General features: G+C 46.4%; 1 pseudogene; it reads right to left on the bottom strand.

Moving 5' to 3' along the window:
• Nucleotides 1-3,066: 3,066 nt before the first annotated feature.
• LOC106990561 (swi5-dependent recombination DNA repair protein 1 homolog) lies at nucleotides 3,067-4,327 on the bottom strand (annotated as a pseudogene).
• Nucleotides 4,328-16,893: the final 12,566 nt, after the last annotated feature.

Here is a 16,893-nt window from a genome sequence, read left to right as displayed (position 1 = left end):
CTAACAATGACCGTATGAGATATGACTCCAGGGACCACACTCCTAGTGTCTCTGCTTTATTGCACTTTGCTTTTGTGGAGACACTGTTCAAACCATACTTGTTTTGAGGCTGGAGGGTAGGACCACTATGTACAGTTGCTGAGGTTGTGCACTGCGTGATCTTAGCCCCCCATTTGCATCACAGATATCATAGATATGGGGGCTTATTAGGACACTTTTCATAATAAAACATGGTAATAAAATGATTTGTTCCAACAAAAAGTATATTATGACTATTTTCTGACAGGTTGAGAAAGGGGTACGTTTTTCTAATTCATACCAGAGTTCTGTATGGCCTAGCAGTGGCAGTTATTCGATGGGGTCACTGCCTGCTTCCTCTGGAGGAAGGGAATCATATTCTAATGAGGGGAAACTAGGATTCTTATTTTATCTCTATTTCTGGTAGCAAAATACCATAATCAAATATGACCTTGTTAGCAGGCATCCACAAGAGGCAGGGAACGTGGTGGTTAAGAACGGAGATCAGAGCCGGTTGTGTGTCTTTGGACAATTTGCTTAACCTCTCGGTGCCTCAGTTTCCATATCTGTGAAACAGTGACAATGATACAACCTGTCTCACAGGGCTGTGGTGAGTCTTAAATGAATGTATATATGTAAGCATGTAGAAAAAAACCTAGCCTTGCTATAAGCGTTAGCTGATTTTATGAAAGTGGTTGACCGCCTTGCTTACAGAAGGGTGGTCTTGAGAATAGGAGCTGACCCCCATTTTCATAACTTGACTGTCACTTAGCTGCATCTGATCACTTGTAAGTTCCTGCATTTTCATGGAGGAGGTGGGTTTACAGTTGGGACAACCTTCAGGAAGGAGATCAAGGTATTTTAGCTATGCCCCTTGTTCAAAGGACTGATTCAGTACAACTCAAGCCCTGCCATCACTGCCTAACAGCCTTGACTGCACATTTTTACCATCTAGATCTTGCTGTAATTTTGTAGATGGAATTTCGTAAAGGGTTTTATATATTTTATCATGATCATTTAGTTTGCAGTATTTAAAAATAGATGTGTAAAAGATACATAGTACAGGCTATAAAACACCCTCATATGGCATTAAAATGGGAACGAATCCATTCATTTGGGTTTCAGCTGAGTTTATCTTGTATTCCAACTTTTTTAATATCCAAAGAGTTGTAGAAATAGGTTATTGAGTAGGAAGTTGGCCAGGCCAGGGTTCTATACCATGTGGGCACTTGTGAATGCTGGCAAAGCCTTCGGAATTTGATCCTGATTGAAATGTAGTCATTTTCCACCTGCAAAAACAGTTTTCTCCATCAAACCTGGGGTTGGGGAGATGATTTATTCACTCCCACCCTCTCCAGTGTCGATCTTTCACTTTACATTAGGCTCAAAGCTCTCATATTGATGCTTATATGATAGAAACTTTGGAAAATATTCAGTATATTTGTTTGTGTTTCTAAACTTAAAATGTTTGCCCTGGTATTTCCCATCAGTCTGATGAAATGAGTCATGTGAAATTGAACTCAGCCTCTCTGGGGTCTTGCAGAACCCCCAGGACCTAGTAGGTCCTAACAAACTCTGTGAAATGTGTAGATGAATATATTTTGGCTCCTGTGTGAAGAGGATGGACTTCAAAGTGGCAGGTCATAGATATTTGCTAGAGAACTCAAGAATGACAGGCATGAGCCAGGACCTAAAGTGGCAGACAGAAGACACGGACATGGGCCAGTTGTGGCATCAAACCTGTGACTTCCTAGCTGCAGCACAAGGCGCAGGTCTTATAACTTCTCTGAGCCTTAGCTTTCTCATCTATAAAATGGGAACAATAATTCTATATATACCTCTGGGGGTTTTCATAAGAGTTAAATGAGCAGATGCACGTGGAATGTGCAGGATTAAATGTGGATGGTCAGTGCTCATTGTGTGTTAATTGTTGACAATAGGATGATGATAGTGATGATTTTGATGATGATGATGTATTTTTGTATTTTTATCTCATTTGAAAAATTCTAAAAATTCATAAAGCTATTCTATATTTTCTTCCAAATGTTTTAATATTTTTCTTTTCATCTTTAACCGTTTAATGACTCTAGAGTTTATTTTTATCTATGAGGTGAGGTAGGGATTTAACTTTTGTTACTTTGTAAAGGAGTTCATGTATTGCCACATCTTCAAGAAGTTCTTTAGTTCTGTTTTGTTGGTCAGAATGAGGTTCAGAGTTTTAGAACCTTTTCAGTCCTCTGGGAGATGAACTTGGCAGCAAGATGATTTAGGATTTTATTTTGTTGGCTTTAAGCTAAGGGGATCTTTTCACAGATACGTCACTATTCAAGTCTACCACTAGATTATTCATCCACCCACCCATCTATCCATCCATCCATCCCAAACTGCTTGTGAGTTAGCATGTTGCTTTGGTCTAATATTCATATACTTGTCTGATTTTGGAAAAGCTTTAGGTTGTTATTTCATCTAAAAATGTTTCTCTCTCATTCTCTATTTTCTCCCTAAGGAATATTATTAACTATTTGTTGGAGCTTTTCATTCTGTCTTCCATGTCTCTTAACTTCTCTTCATGTTTTCTACCACTTAATTTCTGTATGTTGCATTCTGTGTGATCATTTAGCTCTATCTTCTCATCAGTTTTCTTTTTCACTGGGTCTCATCTACGCAAATAGAACAAGGACAGTCACATGTGGGACAGTGATATGATGTGTAAGTGGAAAACTTCAGTGCAAACAGGAGCTTGGAGCAAGACATTACTAGGAAGAAGAAGGATGTCATGCCCACTTCCCACAATCCTCGAGTGATAGGTTGGACAATGGGTCCCTGCCACACACGTGATGGGAGCTGAGCCAGTGTCATTTGAGCTGGCATCTCGTCACCTTGGTATTTTCCAGAATTGTATGATGTTTGGATTAATGTTAATAACCTCATGTTTATTTTTCATTTATAGCTCTTTAGAATTTTCATGGGAAAATTTTTTAAAAATAGTGGTTTAGAACATTTCTGTGTTTTTCTTTTTTATCTTAACATGATTCAATTAAAAAAAATTTTCTTTTCACCTTTCTTTAACTGGCAAGTTTTCTTTGGGAAATTTATTCAAAACACTAAATTTTCATTTTTGAACCTTGTTTATATTTATATAACAGAGGCCCTAAATTGATCCAGGTTCACCAGGATACCTTTCTCCAAACGGTAATGGTTTATATCTTCCCTTTAAAATGTATAAGTACTTTTAAATTAAGTTGTCATTCACAAAGATATTCTGGAGAAAAAAATTATGAATTAAACACCTATAAATTCTTCTTCATTTCTGTTATAGTGTAGCAATTTATCATCTAACCCATAATGGTCTATCAGCTGAGTAAGGCTTAGTTTCTTATCAGCTGAGTAAGGCTTAGCTTCTTGTTCTCCTCAGACATAGCTGACTGCAACTCATAAAGCAACTGCTGGCTACAGCTTCTCCACTTCTCTATTGACAACTGTAACTGAGACAGGTCATTCTTTGATCTATACATTTTGACTAGCTTCAGCCTCTGAAGAGGGTCTTCTTTCTCTTGAATCTGCTTCATCAATTTTGCTTTTTCTTTGTTTAGTTCATGTTTGGCAAGATTTTCATTCATAAAGTCATTTTGGAGATCACTGCATGACTCAGTATCAAGTGATTTAGATTCACAAACATTGATATTCTTGAAGGTATCTTTCAGATACGTACTTTCTTCAAATTCACTATTGATGTGTTTAGAATTTTCTTGAAATTCCAAACAGCTTTCTTCTGTTGAAGGTGCTGATTTCTCTGAAAAAATCTGATCATTTTCCTCACTCTCTACTTTAAGCCATTTTACCACACTGCAACAGGAATTAAATGAAGATCTGGTTTTCCTTAATCATTTTCTAAGGGTTACACTCATAGGTTGTTTTCTTGAACTACTTGAATGGGGAGATGGTGGATTGGCACCAGCTTGTGGAGTGCTGCTGCTGCTGCTGCTAACTCACTTCAGTTGTGTCTGACTCTGTGTGACCCCATAGACGGCATCCCACCAGGCTCCCCCGTCCCTGGGAGTCTCCAGGTAAGAACACTTGAGTGGGTTGCCATTTCCTTCTCCAATGCATGAAAGTGAAAAGCGAAAGTGAAATCGCTCAGTCGTGCCCGACTCTTAGCGATCCCATGGACTGCAGCCTACCAGGCTCCTCCATCCATGGGATTCTCCAGGCAAGAGTACTGGAGTGGGGTGCCATTGCTAGGTAACATCAAAGCCGAGTTTGATGGACTTTCCATCTTGAAACCTTGCTTTACTTCTCCCTGAGCCATCCCCAGACAGCACAGAGAGCGCACTAGCTGTGGCGGCGTCTCAGAGGCTGGGCCCCATTTCTGTGTTTGAGTGGTAGGTTGTCCTTAGAAAGCATGTTGACAAAAGTACCTGCCTTGAATTTCAAACTGGAATATCAACTTCAGAGGTGTTTTGGGACCAAGGATTCCTATTCAATACCCATAAAACATGTGCCTCCAGGACGAAGGTATAGGACTTCCTCTGGGCTATGCTGTGTGACTTGTGTGAGCAACTCTACTTCTCTGAGCCTCAATTTCCTCATCTGTAGAATAGGGAGACTAATTGGACTTTGCCTGCCTTCTAGGAGTGTAGCAAGGGTCACATGATGTAATAGATATTAATGTGATTTGCAAACTGTAAAGATGCTTGTGAACGTCCAAGTGGGGAACCTCTCTCCATCCAACGCTTATGTTTGGTGCTGGCTTTTACTCCCCAGTGGTCAAGGGAAGGAAGCCTTGAGTGCCAGTGCCATTTGGAACTCCTTTGTGAGGTCTATGCATTGTCTAAGTTACAGGTTGGCTGTTATTATGCAACGGCTATGATGAGCTCTGTTTCTTTCTGGGCCCATCACTCGTGGCATAGACAGGTCTATGTGATCATGTGCAAATCTCAAGGTAACATCATGTTAAGGGTGTGTGAGGGTGCCTTACAAGTTACAGACACTAATTTTCATTTCCACAATGAGTAGGAGTAATGATAACAGCTTCCATTTGCTGAGGGCTGTTGATGTACAAGTCACTTTACACATGTTAAGTGCAAAGTAGGTGCTATTATCCCTATTTTACAGGTGAGAGTCTTGTGTCTTGGTGTTGATAAGAAGGAACTTTCTGTAGGTTGTAAAGTTTGGAAGTAGCAGAACTTGGAGTGGGATCCATGCTCTCTGACTCCAAAGTCCATGTTCCTTTTAGAGACATGATGCTGGTTTAGATATGGCTTTTGTTTTTAGCCAGCCAACCAATCAACTAACCAATCAATTAGTGAACAACCACCACCCAACCAATAACAACCACTAGCAAATAGTCCATCAACTTACCACCCATCCACCCAAACAACCAACGAACCAATTTTTTATTTTATTTATTTTTTTAAAATTTAAATTTATTTATTTTAATTGGAGGCTAATTACTTTACAATATTGTAGTGGTTTTGCCATACATCAGCATGAATCCTCCATGGGTGTACACATGTTCCCCATCCTGAACCCCCCTCCCTCCTCCCTCCCCGTACCACCCCTCTGGGTCATCCCAGTGCACCTGCCCCAAGCGTCCTGTATCCTGCATCGAACCTGGACTGGCGATTAGTTTCTTATATGATATTATACATGTTTCAATGCCATTCTCCCAAATCATCCCACCCTCTCCCTCTCCCACAGAGTCCAAAAGACTGTTCTATACATCTGTGTCTCTTTTGCTGTCTCACATACAGGGTTATCGTTAACTGTCTTTCTAAATTCCATATATACGTGTTAGTATACTGTATTGGTGTTTTTCTTTCTGGCTTACTTCACTCTGTATAATAGGCTCCAGTTTCATCCACCTCATTAGAACCGATTCAAACCAATTTTTAAAAAAAATTGTTTATTTTTAAAAAATTGTTTCAAAAAGATAATCTTATTTATTTATTTGACTGTACTGGGTCTTATTTTTGGCACATGGGATTGGCATGTGGGATCTAGTTCCCTGACTAGGGATCTAATTCTGGCTCCCTGCATTGTGAGTTGGAGTCTTAGCCACTGGACCACCAGGGATGTCCTCCAACTAACCAATTATTAGCAACCACTCACATAACCAATAACAACCAACCAATAATGAGTCAACCAGTCACCAGCCGACCAGCAGTGTGTGTTGCTTGCTATCAGTCATCTGGTCATCAGTGAGCTTTGGGGTGGAGAGAACGTACTGTCCCATCCTTAGGGAACTGCCCGTCTGTGGGAAGGCGAGGGCCACTGTCCAGCTCAGTATCTGCCCCCTCAGCTGGCCTGGAACTCCTGTAGGGTGAGGGTGATGCCTTGGTTGTACTGTATCCCTAGATCCCAGAACAGGAGCAGCATGTCATTGGGTGCGATGGAGGTGGTGATGGGGGCTCAGTAAATATCACACACACGTGCATACAATTATGCATGAGCGCACGCACTCATGCACACATGCGCACACACACACACACACACACACACACACCCACCATGGAACGACTCAGCGCACTGTGGAATGAATGAAGGCGCCTCTGTCAGAAGTGGCTCCAGGGGTCAGATCCATCACAGAACGCTGTGTAAAGGAAAGGTCAGATGCTCCTCTGGTCTGGAGAGTCACCTCCTGGGTGTAGCAGAGCAAACATTCCCATGTAAGCTGCCTCCTGCTGAGCACTCACTGGGCTTTCTGGATGGGGAGCATGACGTGGCGGGAAGAGCCCTGGATTGGGGTCAGGGGTCTGAGCCCAGCTGAGCCGCTAACACCTTGGGTGGCCTTGGACTGCTGGTCTCAGCCCCCCTCCACCCCCACTCCTTCATTTTATGGACGAGGCCACCGAGGCCCCAAGACCTGAGTTCGCCCCTCTCCAAGGCCCCTTCTAGCTCTGGCATTTCCAGTCTTTTCTGGCTCCTCATTAACAGAATATTTTCATTTTCCAATCCGCATTCCAGCTTCCTCCCGTGAGCCTCGACCCCTCTAGCAGAGGAGCGGGCACCGTGTGAAATTCTCTGAATCGCACACGGGGGACCCTTGCCCCATCTCCAGTAGAAGGGGCCAGAGGCTAATTGGCAGGCCTGGCCGCATCCTGTAGGAGCCCCGTAGACGTGTGCACAGGCCGGGGAGCCGGGCGCTGCCGGGAAACGCATGTTCCTTCTCTCCGTATCTGTTACAGGCCCCGCGGTTCACTGTCTGCTCGGAAATTGGGTAAGTGTTTTCTTACCCAAACTTGAGTAACCGCCGTTGAAATGTATGGTTGGAAAGTCTTGGCTCTCAGAACAGACCACACAGTGACTCGCCCAGTGAAACTCAATGCCCTGGGCTTACTTGGTTTTACCTACGACACCGCTACAGGAAGAAATGGGTTTGGAGGGGATGAATGTCTTTCCATCCATTTCTGAAAGGTTTTATTAGTTGGAGGAAGGCAGAGGGTGTTGGTGCAGCTCTGCTTCTTAGCCTGGGCCTGGCCTCAGGCACAGGGGCAGGAAGAAGGCCTGAGAGGCAGGGAAGGAGCATCCCTGGGGCCTCTTGGCCTTGGGGGCTGGGCTGCCTGCTGCATGTGTCCGGTGGGAACTGGGGGCAGCGAGGATTCCAGCGGGCCCACCGTGTCTTGTGCCACATTCTGGCAGGCTGCTCGGCACCCAACGTGGGCCCCATTTTTAATCAGCCTCTTTCACCCGCACAAGCCAAGAAAAAGCTGTAAAGTCAGAAGAACGCTGGCATCTGTTCCCTGCCTCAGAACAGAGCAGACATTGTCCCGGCCTTCCAGTCCTCTGCGGCCCTCATTCTTGTCGACCACACAACTGGTTCCAATCAGTTTCCAGAGGCTCTCTGTGGTGTTTTAGGATGTTTGCTTGTGCATCCTCGGGTCAGTGACCCTCCAACCTGAAAAGTCGCCTTCCCACCCACCTTCCCCGCTGACACAGAAGAGAAGATCAGGTGTGAATTTGGCCTGTGTGTGTGTGTGTGTGTGTGTGTGTGCGTGTGCACCACCCTGCTCAAGGAGACGCCCAGGAGAGGCTGTGGAACTGCTGGCCTGTTTGAGGAATGTGCACGTGGATGCTTCTCTCCTTGGAATGTGGGAAACACAGTTCAGGGCCTGCGAGACCCCCTCAGCTCTCAGGTGACCCTTATTTGTTAAAGGGACCACGCCCACCTTTCCACCTTGTTCCCAGGGCCTTGGGCCGTTCCTGTCTGAACCCTTTTTGGGGCTAACAATGGCTATGTCATTCACCCTCTGCTGAGGACACAGGGCCTCACCGTTGTCAAGGAATTGGAACGTTTTCCTCCTTCATCAGAGAGTGTGGAATCTAGAAGTTTTTTTTTTGCCAGGCTACCAGGGAGCAGATTAGCAAGGTCAAAGGGGTGAGCATCTCCTCACTGCCAGATGAAATTGGATTTGTTGTTAGAGCAGCAACTTGGACTTGGAAAATAAGTCCTGCAACAGGGGACTGGCCTCCCTGCCCCCACGCAGTAGAAAGCGCCATCTGTGCCAGAACCCAGTCCCTCTCAGTGCCCCGTTTCCAGACTTCAAGTCTGATCTGCTTCTCCTGAGCAGCGGAAATGAATCTGGAGGGCCCCTCGTGTGGGACAGGCATACTGCGACTTGCTGAAGGCCGACTGGTTGCCAGGCACTGTGTTAAAGACCCTGTGTTAACGTCTTTTTCTTGTCTTTAAGGCACTTCCTTTTCTTTTGGGGAAAGGAACTGTAAACTCTGATTTCCCATGGTGTGTTCAGCCAGGAGGGTAACTGCAGGGTTATAGAGGTTCTGGTTTCCTTCCCCTTCTTCTCCCTCCCATCTTCATCATCAGTCCCACTGCTCTGGCTTGGATAACTGAGGCTCTCAGGTGTATTTGGAGGTGTCAGGCAAATGTACCCATGACCCCCAGGGTTGAGACTGTGTGAGGGGAGAAAGGCTTGAATTCTTCACTGCATCTGTCACAGGTGGGCCTCTGGACTAGATACTGAGGCAGGTCGGGTGCAAGACTTTTGGGTGATGAATGCTTTTGAAAGGAAGCAGAGGAAATGGGATGGGTAGAGGAAGAAGGTGAACTTCAGTGTGGCCTGGTAGAGCCTGGGCCAGTCTGACGGGGTGCTTGGGGTGAGGACTGTGGTCAGAGTGTCTGTCAGTCGGCCTAAATGCCCAGTCCTTATACCCAAGCCCCCAGGAAGGCTGGCTTGCCTGGGCAGCTCTCTGAAGCTGGGACAGACTCCCCACTGCTGTGGACTGGAGCACAGTTTTATTCTAGATCAGAATTTCCTAGCTCTGCTCTAGGACCCTGGGAGTTACGAAGGTGAGAAATAAGGGCCATGAGTGGTTTCAAAATTCAAAACATGTGTCTTTATAACTGAAATGAAGCTATAACCAAAAGGTGTCTTTGCCTTGGTCAGACCTGGTGAACCGATGCCAGCAGTGTTGCAGTGCACAACAGCAGACGTGTCAAGGGTGGGGCTAGGGGCCAGTCACTCACCGCTTAACCACTCTCCCTTGACCAGGCTCTAGTCAGGCTCCCCTGAGCACTTTTTCCATGAGGCCTCATCCTTCGGCATGTCCTCAGGAGCCCAATTTTAGCACGAAGTCTGCTTAGTCAGTTTAGCCAGAATCCCCCACTTTTGATATTTGACCACCCTCAACATACGACACAGCGCCTCCTTCCCACTCTCCCCTGGTGGTGTCTGACCACCTGGCCTGCCTTCAGCATGAATCCTGTTGGTCAGCTTAGCCATATTCACCCTCATCCCTGGTGTTTCCTACTATTAATTTTCCATCCACAGACACTAGCTATTAAGTTCTCATTCTTCCTTGTTGAATTGAGTTGAACCCAATCTCTCTTTTTTCCTGCAGTGTCTCACTGGGCCCTACTCCTATTGCAATAGTCTTGAATAAAGGCAACCTTACCACTTTGACAGGGTGGCTCAGTGGAAAAGAGTCTGCCTGCTTATCAGGATATGTGGGTTTGCTCCTTGGGTCAGAAAGATCCCCTGGAGAAGGAAATGGCCACCCTCTCCAGTATTCTTGCCTGGGAAATCCCATGGACAGAGGAGCCTGGTGAGGCTGTAGTCCATGGCGTCGCAAAGAGTCAGACTGACTTAGTGACTAAACAGCAACAACACCACTTTAATAAGGGTCCTGGGTAATTTTTTTTTAGTATCATCATCACTGCCATCATCCTCACCATAATGCGAAGGTGAATTAGACGCCTTCTGTGTACAGAGGTAGAACTATGCCAAGGAGGGCTGAACTCACAGCTCACTTTGACCAAGAGTGGTCTGACAGTTAGCAGTGTCAACAGCCGTTCATTCTGATTCCCTGAAATGCCTCGAGTAGCTGGGCAGATGACAGAAATGATTGGTGTTTGGGGATGTAAGGAAATATGGCATGGTGAGCTATGATGAACTGCCTGAAGATGATAAAATCCAAAGTTTTACCAAAAAAAAGTGATGACCAACAAAACCCACGTGAGGGGTGAGTCCATCCCAAGGGTCTCTAGTTTGCACCCTCTGGCACAGAAGGTTGTTTCCTTTAGATTCAATGAGTTTCCCAATTCTGGACAAGGAAACACAGATGGCCATTTGTCAGGGATCAGGGGAGGCCGTGGGCTTCAGTGCAAAGGTGGCAGCTTTGGAGTCAGAAGGTTTGGGTGAGTCCCAGAGTGCAGCACTGGGTATGTCGGTCAGTCAGTGTCTCTGAGAAACCGCGGCCAAGTCAGTCCATGCCTCACCTCTCTCAGCCATCCCAGAGGAGGAGGAGGGCACTCAGCTCCGTGCCCAGCACTCAGGAGGTGCTCTGGGGAGGTTTACTGTGACCCTGACTGGTTTAGGGGATTAATGGCTGAGACAGATGGAGGTCTCCTCATACAGTGGCACACACAGACACTTGCACAGACTACATTCACATTCACTCTCTCTTGCACACATACCACTTCCAATTTCGCAGCTCCTGTCACCTGCCCAATCCCAGAAACACCCGCAGACCATCTTTGCATGCGTTCCTGGGAGATCATTTCCTTCCTCCTCCAGAAGACGCCTCATGATATCAGTTAAGAAGAATGAACTCAACCCAGAGGCTCTCGGGGGGCTAAACTTTGACCCAGGGCTTGCTGGCTCTGGGCTTTCTGAGTAAGCAGGCCCACCCCAGCATACCTTGCCCCAGGCCACCCAGTCTTTCCCTCCCCTGCAGGAAGCCTGTGTGTGGGCTCCCTCCCTTCGGCTGCCCAAATGGGGAGGCTCCTCCCCAACACTTTAACCCTTTCTTGTAATGGAAGAAGCAGTGTCTTTCCTGGTCTACAGCTGTGGCCGACCCCAACCTCCCTCCTGGGGCTGGGTAAGAGGCCCAGTTCTCTAGCTCTGCAGGAAACGGGCTGCTGTGCGCACAGTAAGCTTGAGTGGTGCCTTCAAGCCGTCAGTAGATGCCAGCTGAATAGATGCTTCCCCTAAGGGGTAGGCTGTCCACCTCTGGACCTCCCAACATCCCGGACATACAGTGGCCATCTACTGATTTCATCCACTCCACACTCATCTCCCCTTTGTTCCCCTTAAGGAATCACCTTCCCTCTACCCCCGGCTCACCTGACTGTTCGAGCATGGGACCTGGGCTCAGTAGTGAGAACACTCTACCCTTTCTGAACTCAGTGACTGATTGGAAGATGCCCTCTGACCTGGTGGGCAGAGCCTTCCAGGAGTCTTCTTCTGGAACACAGCCAAAGAGACATTCCCTTTGCCCTGGGATTGCCAAGCTGTGAGGGTTTGGGCGTGAGGCTGCCTGAAGCTCCTTGCCATCCCTGTGGGAGAACCTACCCCAAATGAAACCCTGGAGCAAGGAAAACAGCAGAGGAAGTAGGGAGAGCGGGAGTGGAGACACTGTATTGACCTTCTAGTCCACATTAACAACAGCATAGACTGTCTAGTTGGGAGAAGCAAATAATTCCTTGATTGAAATGAACGAGCTGGACATGGGCCTTATTTAACTGTAAGAACCTTGATTAATACAGGTCACAGGTTGAGGGGTACATACAAATCTGCTTAAAATTGCTTAGAAGCAGATTTAAAACCAGAAGTTTATAATGATAGCAGTAACGGTCACAGTAGTTCGCATTCACTGAGGGCTTTACTGTATGCCAGAAATTTAACAAAGGGTTTTAAATAATTTTCCTGAATCAGTCCTTAGAGCTATCCCGTTCTATGCACACTATTCCCATCTCTATCATCACCATCACCATCACCCTCATAATCAGCATCTTCATTGCCATCCCCACCCACCTCATCGCCACCATCAGCTCCATGATTCAGATCTGGCATACACCCAGAAGCATGCGTTCTCTTTCAGCCCTCTGCTCCTTTGCTCTGACAGCCCCCTTAGCCTGGTGACCTCCCTTCATGTGGGACGTGGCAGAGGGAGTGTGTCTGGGGCTCTAGGGTTAGGCTGCCTGAGTTCACCTATTAGGCATCAGCTGTGTCCCCTGGGCAGGTGGTTTAGCCTCCAGGTCTTGGTGCACCTTGTCTATATGGTGGGAACGATAAGAGGATTCTACTTCAAGTGTGGACACTGACTTTCACATTTTTGAAGTTAAGTGTGCATAGCTGTGCCTTTTCTTATTTCTCTATAATCAAACTTACCGCTTGAGATCCCGTGTCCTCCAAGCTCTGGAAGATCCAACCTGCTGGTTCCAAGAAACCTGGTCATGCTGAGTTTAAGACTGTCACGGAGAGTCAGTTTCCCCCCTACCCCTTTCTTCCCTTTCCCAGTGAGATCTAAGTTCCTGCCAGGGTTTATGTGTCCTTCTAGCATTGAGGGGTGGGCGCCTGGTCTGTGTGTCATTCTCTGTCCTTGTTGGCTTTTCCTAAATGTAACTGCTGAGGGATTTTGAGAATTAGATGACTGTCACATAACACAAAATTAACCATCCTAAAGTGTTACATTCAGTGGAATTTTGTCCATTCAATATTGTGCACTCATCACCTCTCTCTAGTTCTGAACTGTTTCTGTCGCCCCAGCAGACCCAGGACCTTTAAGCAGTCACTCCCTGTTCCCTCCTCTGCCCAGGCTCTGACAGTCACTACTCTGCTTTCTGTGTCTGTGGATTTCTCTCTTCTGAACAGTTCAAGAAATGGAATCACACTGCTATTTGTGATGGGCTTCTGTCAGCATAATATTTTCGAGTCTCATCCACATGGTAGCGTAGTAGCATGCTACACTTCCTTCCATTTTATGACTGATTATTATTCTGTTGTGTGGATGGATTTTACCATTCTGGTAATGGACATTTGGGCTGTTGCCGCCTTTTAGCTGTTGTGAATAAGGCTGCCATGAACATTTGTGTACAACTTTTTGTTTCAGTTCTTTTTGGGTATAGATCTAGGACTGAATTACTGATTGTGTGGTACTTCTATGTTTAACTTTCTGAAGGACTGCCAAGTGTTTTCCACAGTAACTGAATCATTTTACATTCCCACCAGTAATGCATAAGGGTTCCAATTTCTCCACATCTGCTGAGGTCCTTTTCCATGTTCTGTTTGTAACCATTTAAAATCCACATATCTGTGCTCAGCTGACTTCCTTAAACCTTGTTGAGTTCATGGTCTCCTCGGGCTGCTAAGTACTGTTGTATAAGTTGTGCACTGCCCAATCCCAGGCACTACTCACATAGTAGTCATTGTAGATTTGTATATTTACTGTGTCAATTTTGCAGACAATGGGAGCAGAGTATCTTGGGGAAGGGGTGTCTTTTTCACATTTGCACAGGGTGCCATCTGGGGCTAGCTGTGGCACTGTGCAGCTGAGCCCTCTAGGTCTCCAGCCCCACGGCCCTCTCCCCTACTCTTGCATCTGCGGGCCTGAAGACTGCATCTTTAGCCACAACTCCATCTTGCTGTTCCAATATGCCCAGGTCAGTGACTGTCAGCACATCTCCACCCCACCCCATATTTCCCCTAGCATGTGGTTTACTATTGCTGTTCAGCTGCTGAATCATGTTTGACTCTTTGTGACCCCATGAACTTCAGCATACCAGGCTTACCCTGTCCTTCACTATCTCCCAGAGTTTGCTCAAACTCACATCTAACCATCTCATCCTCTGCCGTCCCCTTCTCCTCTTTCCTTCAATCTTTCCCAGCATCAGGGTCTTTTCCAATGAGTCAGCTCTTTGCATCAGGCGGCCAAAGTATTGGAGCTTGAGCTTGAGCTTCAGCATCAGTCTTTCCAATGAATATTCAAGGTCTATTTCCTTTAGGATTAACTGGTTTCATCTCCTTGTAGTCCAGGGAACTCTAAAGAGTCTTCTCCAACACCACAGTTTGAAAGCATCAGTTCTTCAACACTCAGCCTTCTTTATTGTCCACCTCTTACATCTGTACATGGCTACTGGGAAAACCATAGCTTTGACTATGTGGACCTTTGCCAGCAAAGTAATCTCTCTGCTTTTAAATACACTTTTCTAGGTTTGTCATAGCTTTTCTCACAAGAAGCAAGCATCTTTTAATTTCATGGCTGCAGTCACTGTCTGCAGTGATTTTGAAGTCCAAGAAAATAAAATCTGTCACTGTTTTCACCTTTCCCCCATCTATTTGCCATGAAGTCATGGGACTAGATGCCGTGATCTTAGTTTTTTGGATGTTGAGTTTTAAGCCAGCTTGGTTCATAGCTCTGATTAAAAGTTCAGGACAGGATTTCTTCCCCATGGATTTGCTTTAAGGAGAAATGCTCTTAAAACCTCTTTAGCCTCTCTCTGATTCCCCTCAGTCAGCAAGGGGAGACCACGCATCCCTGGGGAACTGGCACATTCTCCAACATGATCTGATTTGACTGGCTCAGCAAGCTTGCAAGTGGGAAAGGACTTCTGTACCCATTTTGCAGTCTAGAAAGTGAAATGACTAGCTCAAAGCCTCTCAGCAAGGACTGCTGATCACAAGTATTGTTTGTTGAGTGCCTGCTGATGGCTAACACTATTGTAAGGATTGGTCTTCATGTAGCTATTTACTTAGTAAGTATTATCCCCATTTCACTGATGAGGAAATTTGAGGCCCTGCGGGTGGGTGGTGCCCCTGTCAGTGGTGGTGGTGGGGAGGTCTGACTGCTGTAAAGTGCAGACTCTGCTCTCCTAACTTGAATGTCAGCTGATGGACCACTCTTGGGAGGATGGGTATTGAGACACCATGGAGAAGTTCAGTTTTATTTTATTTAGGTGCTAAGCTTAGCATCCAAATGTAACTTGAGCTCCAGCATGGAGCCTGGGCTGGGTTCCCATTTTGAAAGAACTTTGAAAGTTGATTCCTAAATGTTTGGCGAACATAACTGACAAGGAGGGGAAGATGCATCTGGTCTGGCTAATAAGCTGGGATTCTTACTGGCTCTGAATTTTGTGGCAGTATTATAAATTTTTATTTCCTAGCAAAATTGTACTCTGGCAAGCTGGCAAAGTGCAGCATTCCAAATCTTATGATTTGAGGCTTTTTACACAAAACTCCAGCTCTTGGTTTCCTAGGGAGCACACGAGTGGGTATATCTGAGGTCTACTTAGTGATGCCCACCAACTCTCGAGATGCAGACTGCTTGCTCACACAGGCTTCCCCAACCCCAAAGCAACCCTGGGAGTTGGGGAAGCATCACTCACCCAACCAGAGTACAGCCTGTGTGTCCTGTGTGTCGGGTCCTGGTGTATAGAGAGGCGCTGAGGTGGCCAGGATCCTGCCTTCGTGGTGCTTGCATTCTCATCTGGAAGAGACGACGGTCTAGAGAGGACAGAGACAATCCCAGTGGTGGCACCTGCCTGGTGAAATTCAACAGGATGCTGTGATGCAAAGTGGCTGGGGTGGGAGTTTACTTTGGATGGTAAGGTGCCTCTGAGGAGGTGGCATTTAGAAGACTTCTGGGACAGGAAGGAAACAGCTGTGAGAGCCTGGGAAGAGCATCCCCTGGAAGAGGGAACAGAATGTGTGAATCACTGTGACATGGGAAAGAGCTTGTCCTGTTACCCCCCTTTTACAGATGAGGACACCAAGGCTCAGAGGGGTGAGGTGGTGAGGTCCAGGCTTGGACTTAGGTTTTCTGTTCCCAATTCAGGCATTCTGTGTGACCTCAGGCTGCCTTGCTGGTGGTCTGGACTATGGTTCTGTGGTCTAGATGCAGCCCTACCTGAAGGCCTGAGTCTCATGGGGATTACAGACCTCTCCTCAGAGGGCTTCAGAGAAGGGAGGAGACATGTGGTCAGAAGTGGCATTCTTTCTTAAAGACTAGGGACAAAAACTACTGAGGGTGTTTGTACATGAACAGTTTTCATCTCATTGCATGAACTTGTGTTGTCCCCTGGGCGCTGGGGACACTCTCCAATCAGGGTAAAGGGAGCAGTTGCTTCCAACTCAACCTCTTTTTCTTTTTCCGGACACTCAAACAGAGTCATCGCCCAGTGGTTGTTTGGATATACACAGGGATGGAAGATTTGGCTCTGACAGTGATGGGGAGGGGCCAGGAATGCAGATGTTTTGCAGCGCGTGTGGTCAGTCTGCACGTGGAGAACCCTCCTACTCCGTGGCTGGCTGAGGAGAATCAGTGCCTGGGGGCTCACCCCAGGGTCTGTCTCTGAAGCATGTTTGCTGCAGACTTGGAGGCTCACAACCACCTTGGGGTTAACAGTGCCCTGGCTGAGAGCTCACCATCGCGGGAGGGAGCGCAGCCCTGAGACCTCTGGTCAGGCTCAAATTTCCCATTTCTGGTAGAACTTCCCCCTCGCTGGCTTTGCTTAGATTTCTCCTCCATGCTGTTAAGAGTCCTCGGGCTGTATAATTATTACCTCATTCTAGGTTCAGGACTAAATAGGCTGAGTGGGAGAATCATGGTTATGCGAGTTCCAGCAAATGTGAATTTTCT

This window comes from Ovis aries, chromosome 14 (genome assembly GCF_016772045.2).
Source record: "Ovis aries strain OAR_USU_Benz2616 breed Rambouillet chromosome 14, ARS-UI_Ramb_v3.0, whole genome shotgun sequence".
Taxonomy (NCBI): domain Eukaryota; kingdom Metazoa; phylum Chordata; class Mammalia; order Artiodactyla; family Bovidae; genus Ovis; species Ovis aries.
This window is presented reverse-complemented; position numbering and strand designations above follow the sequence as displayed.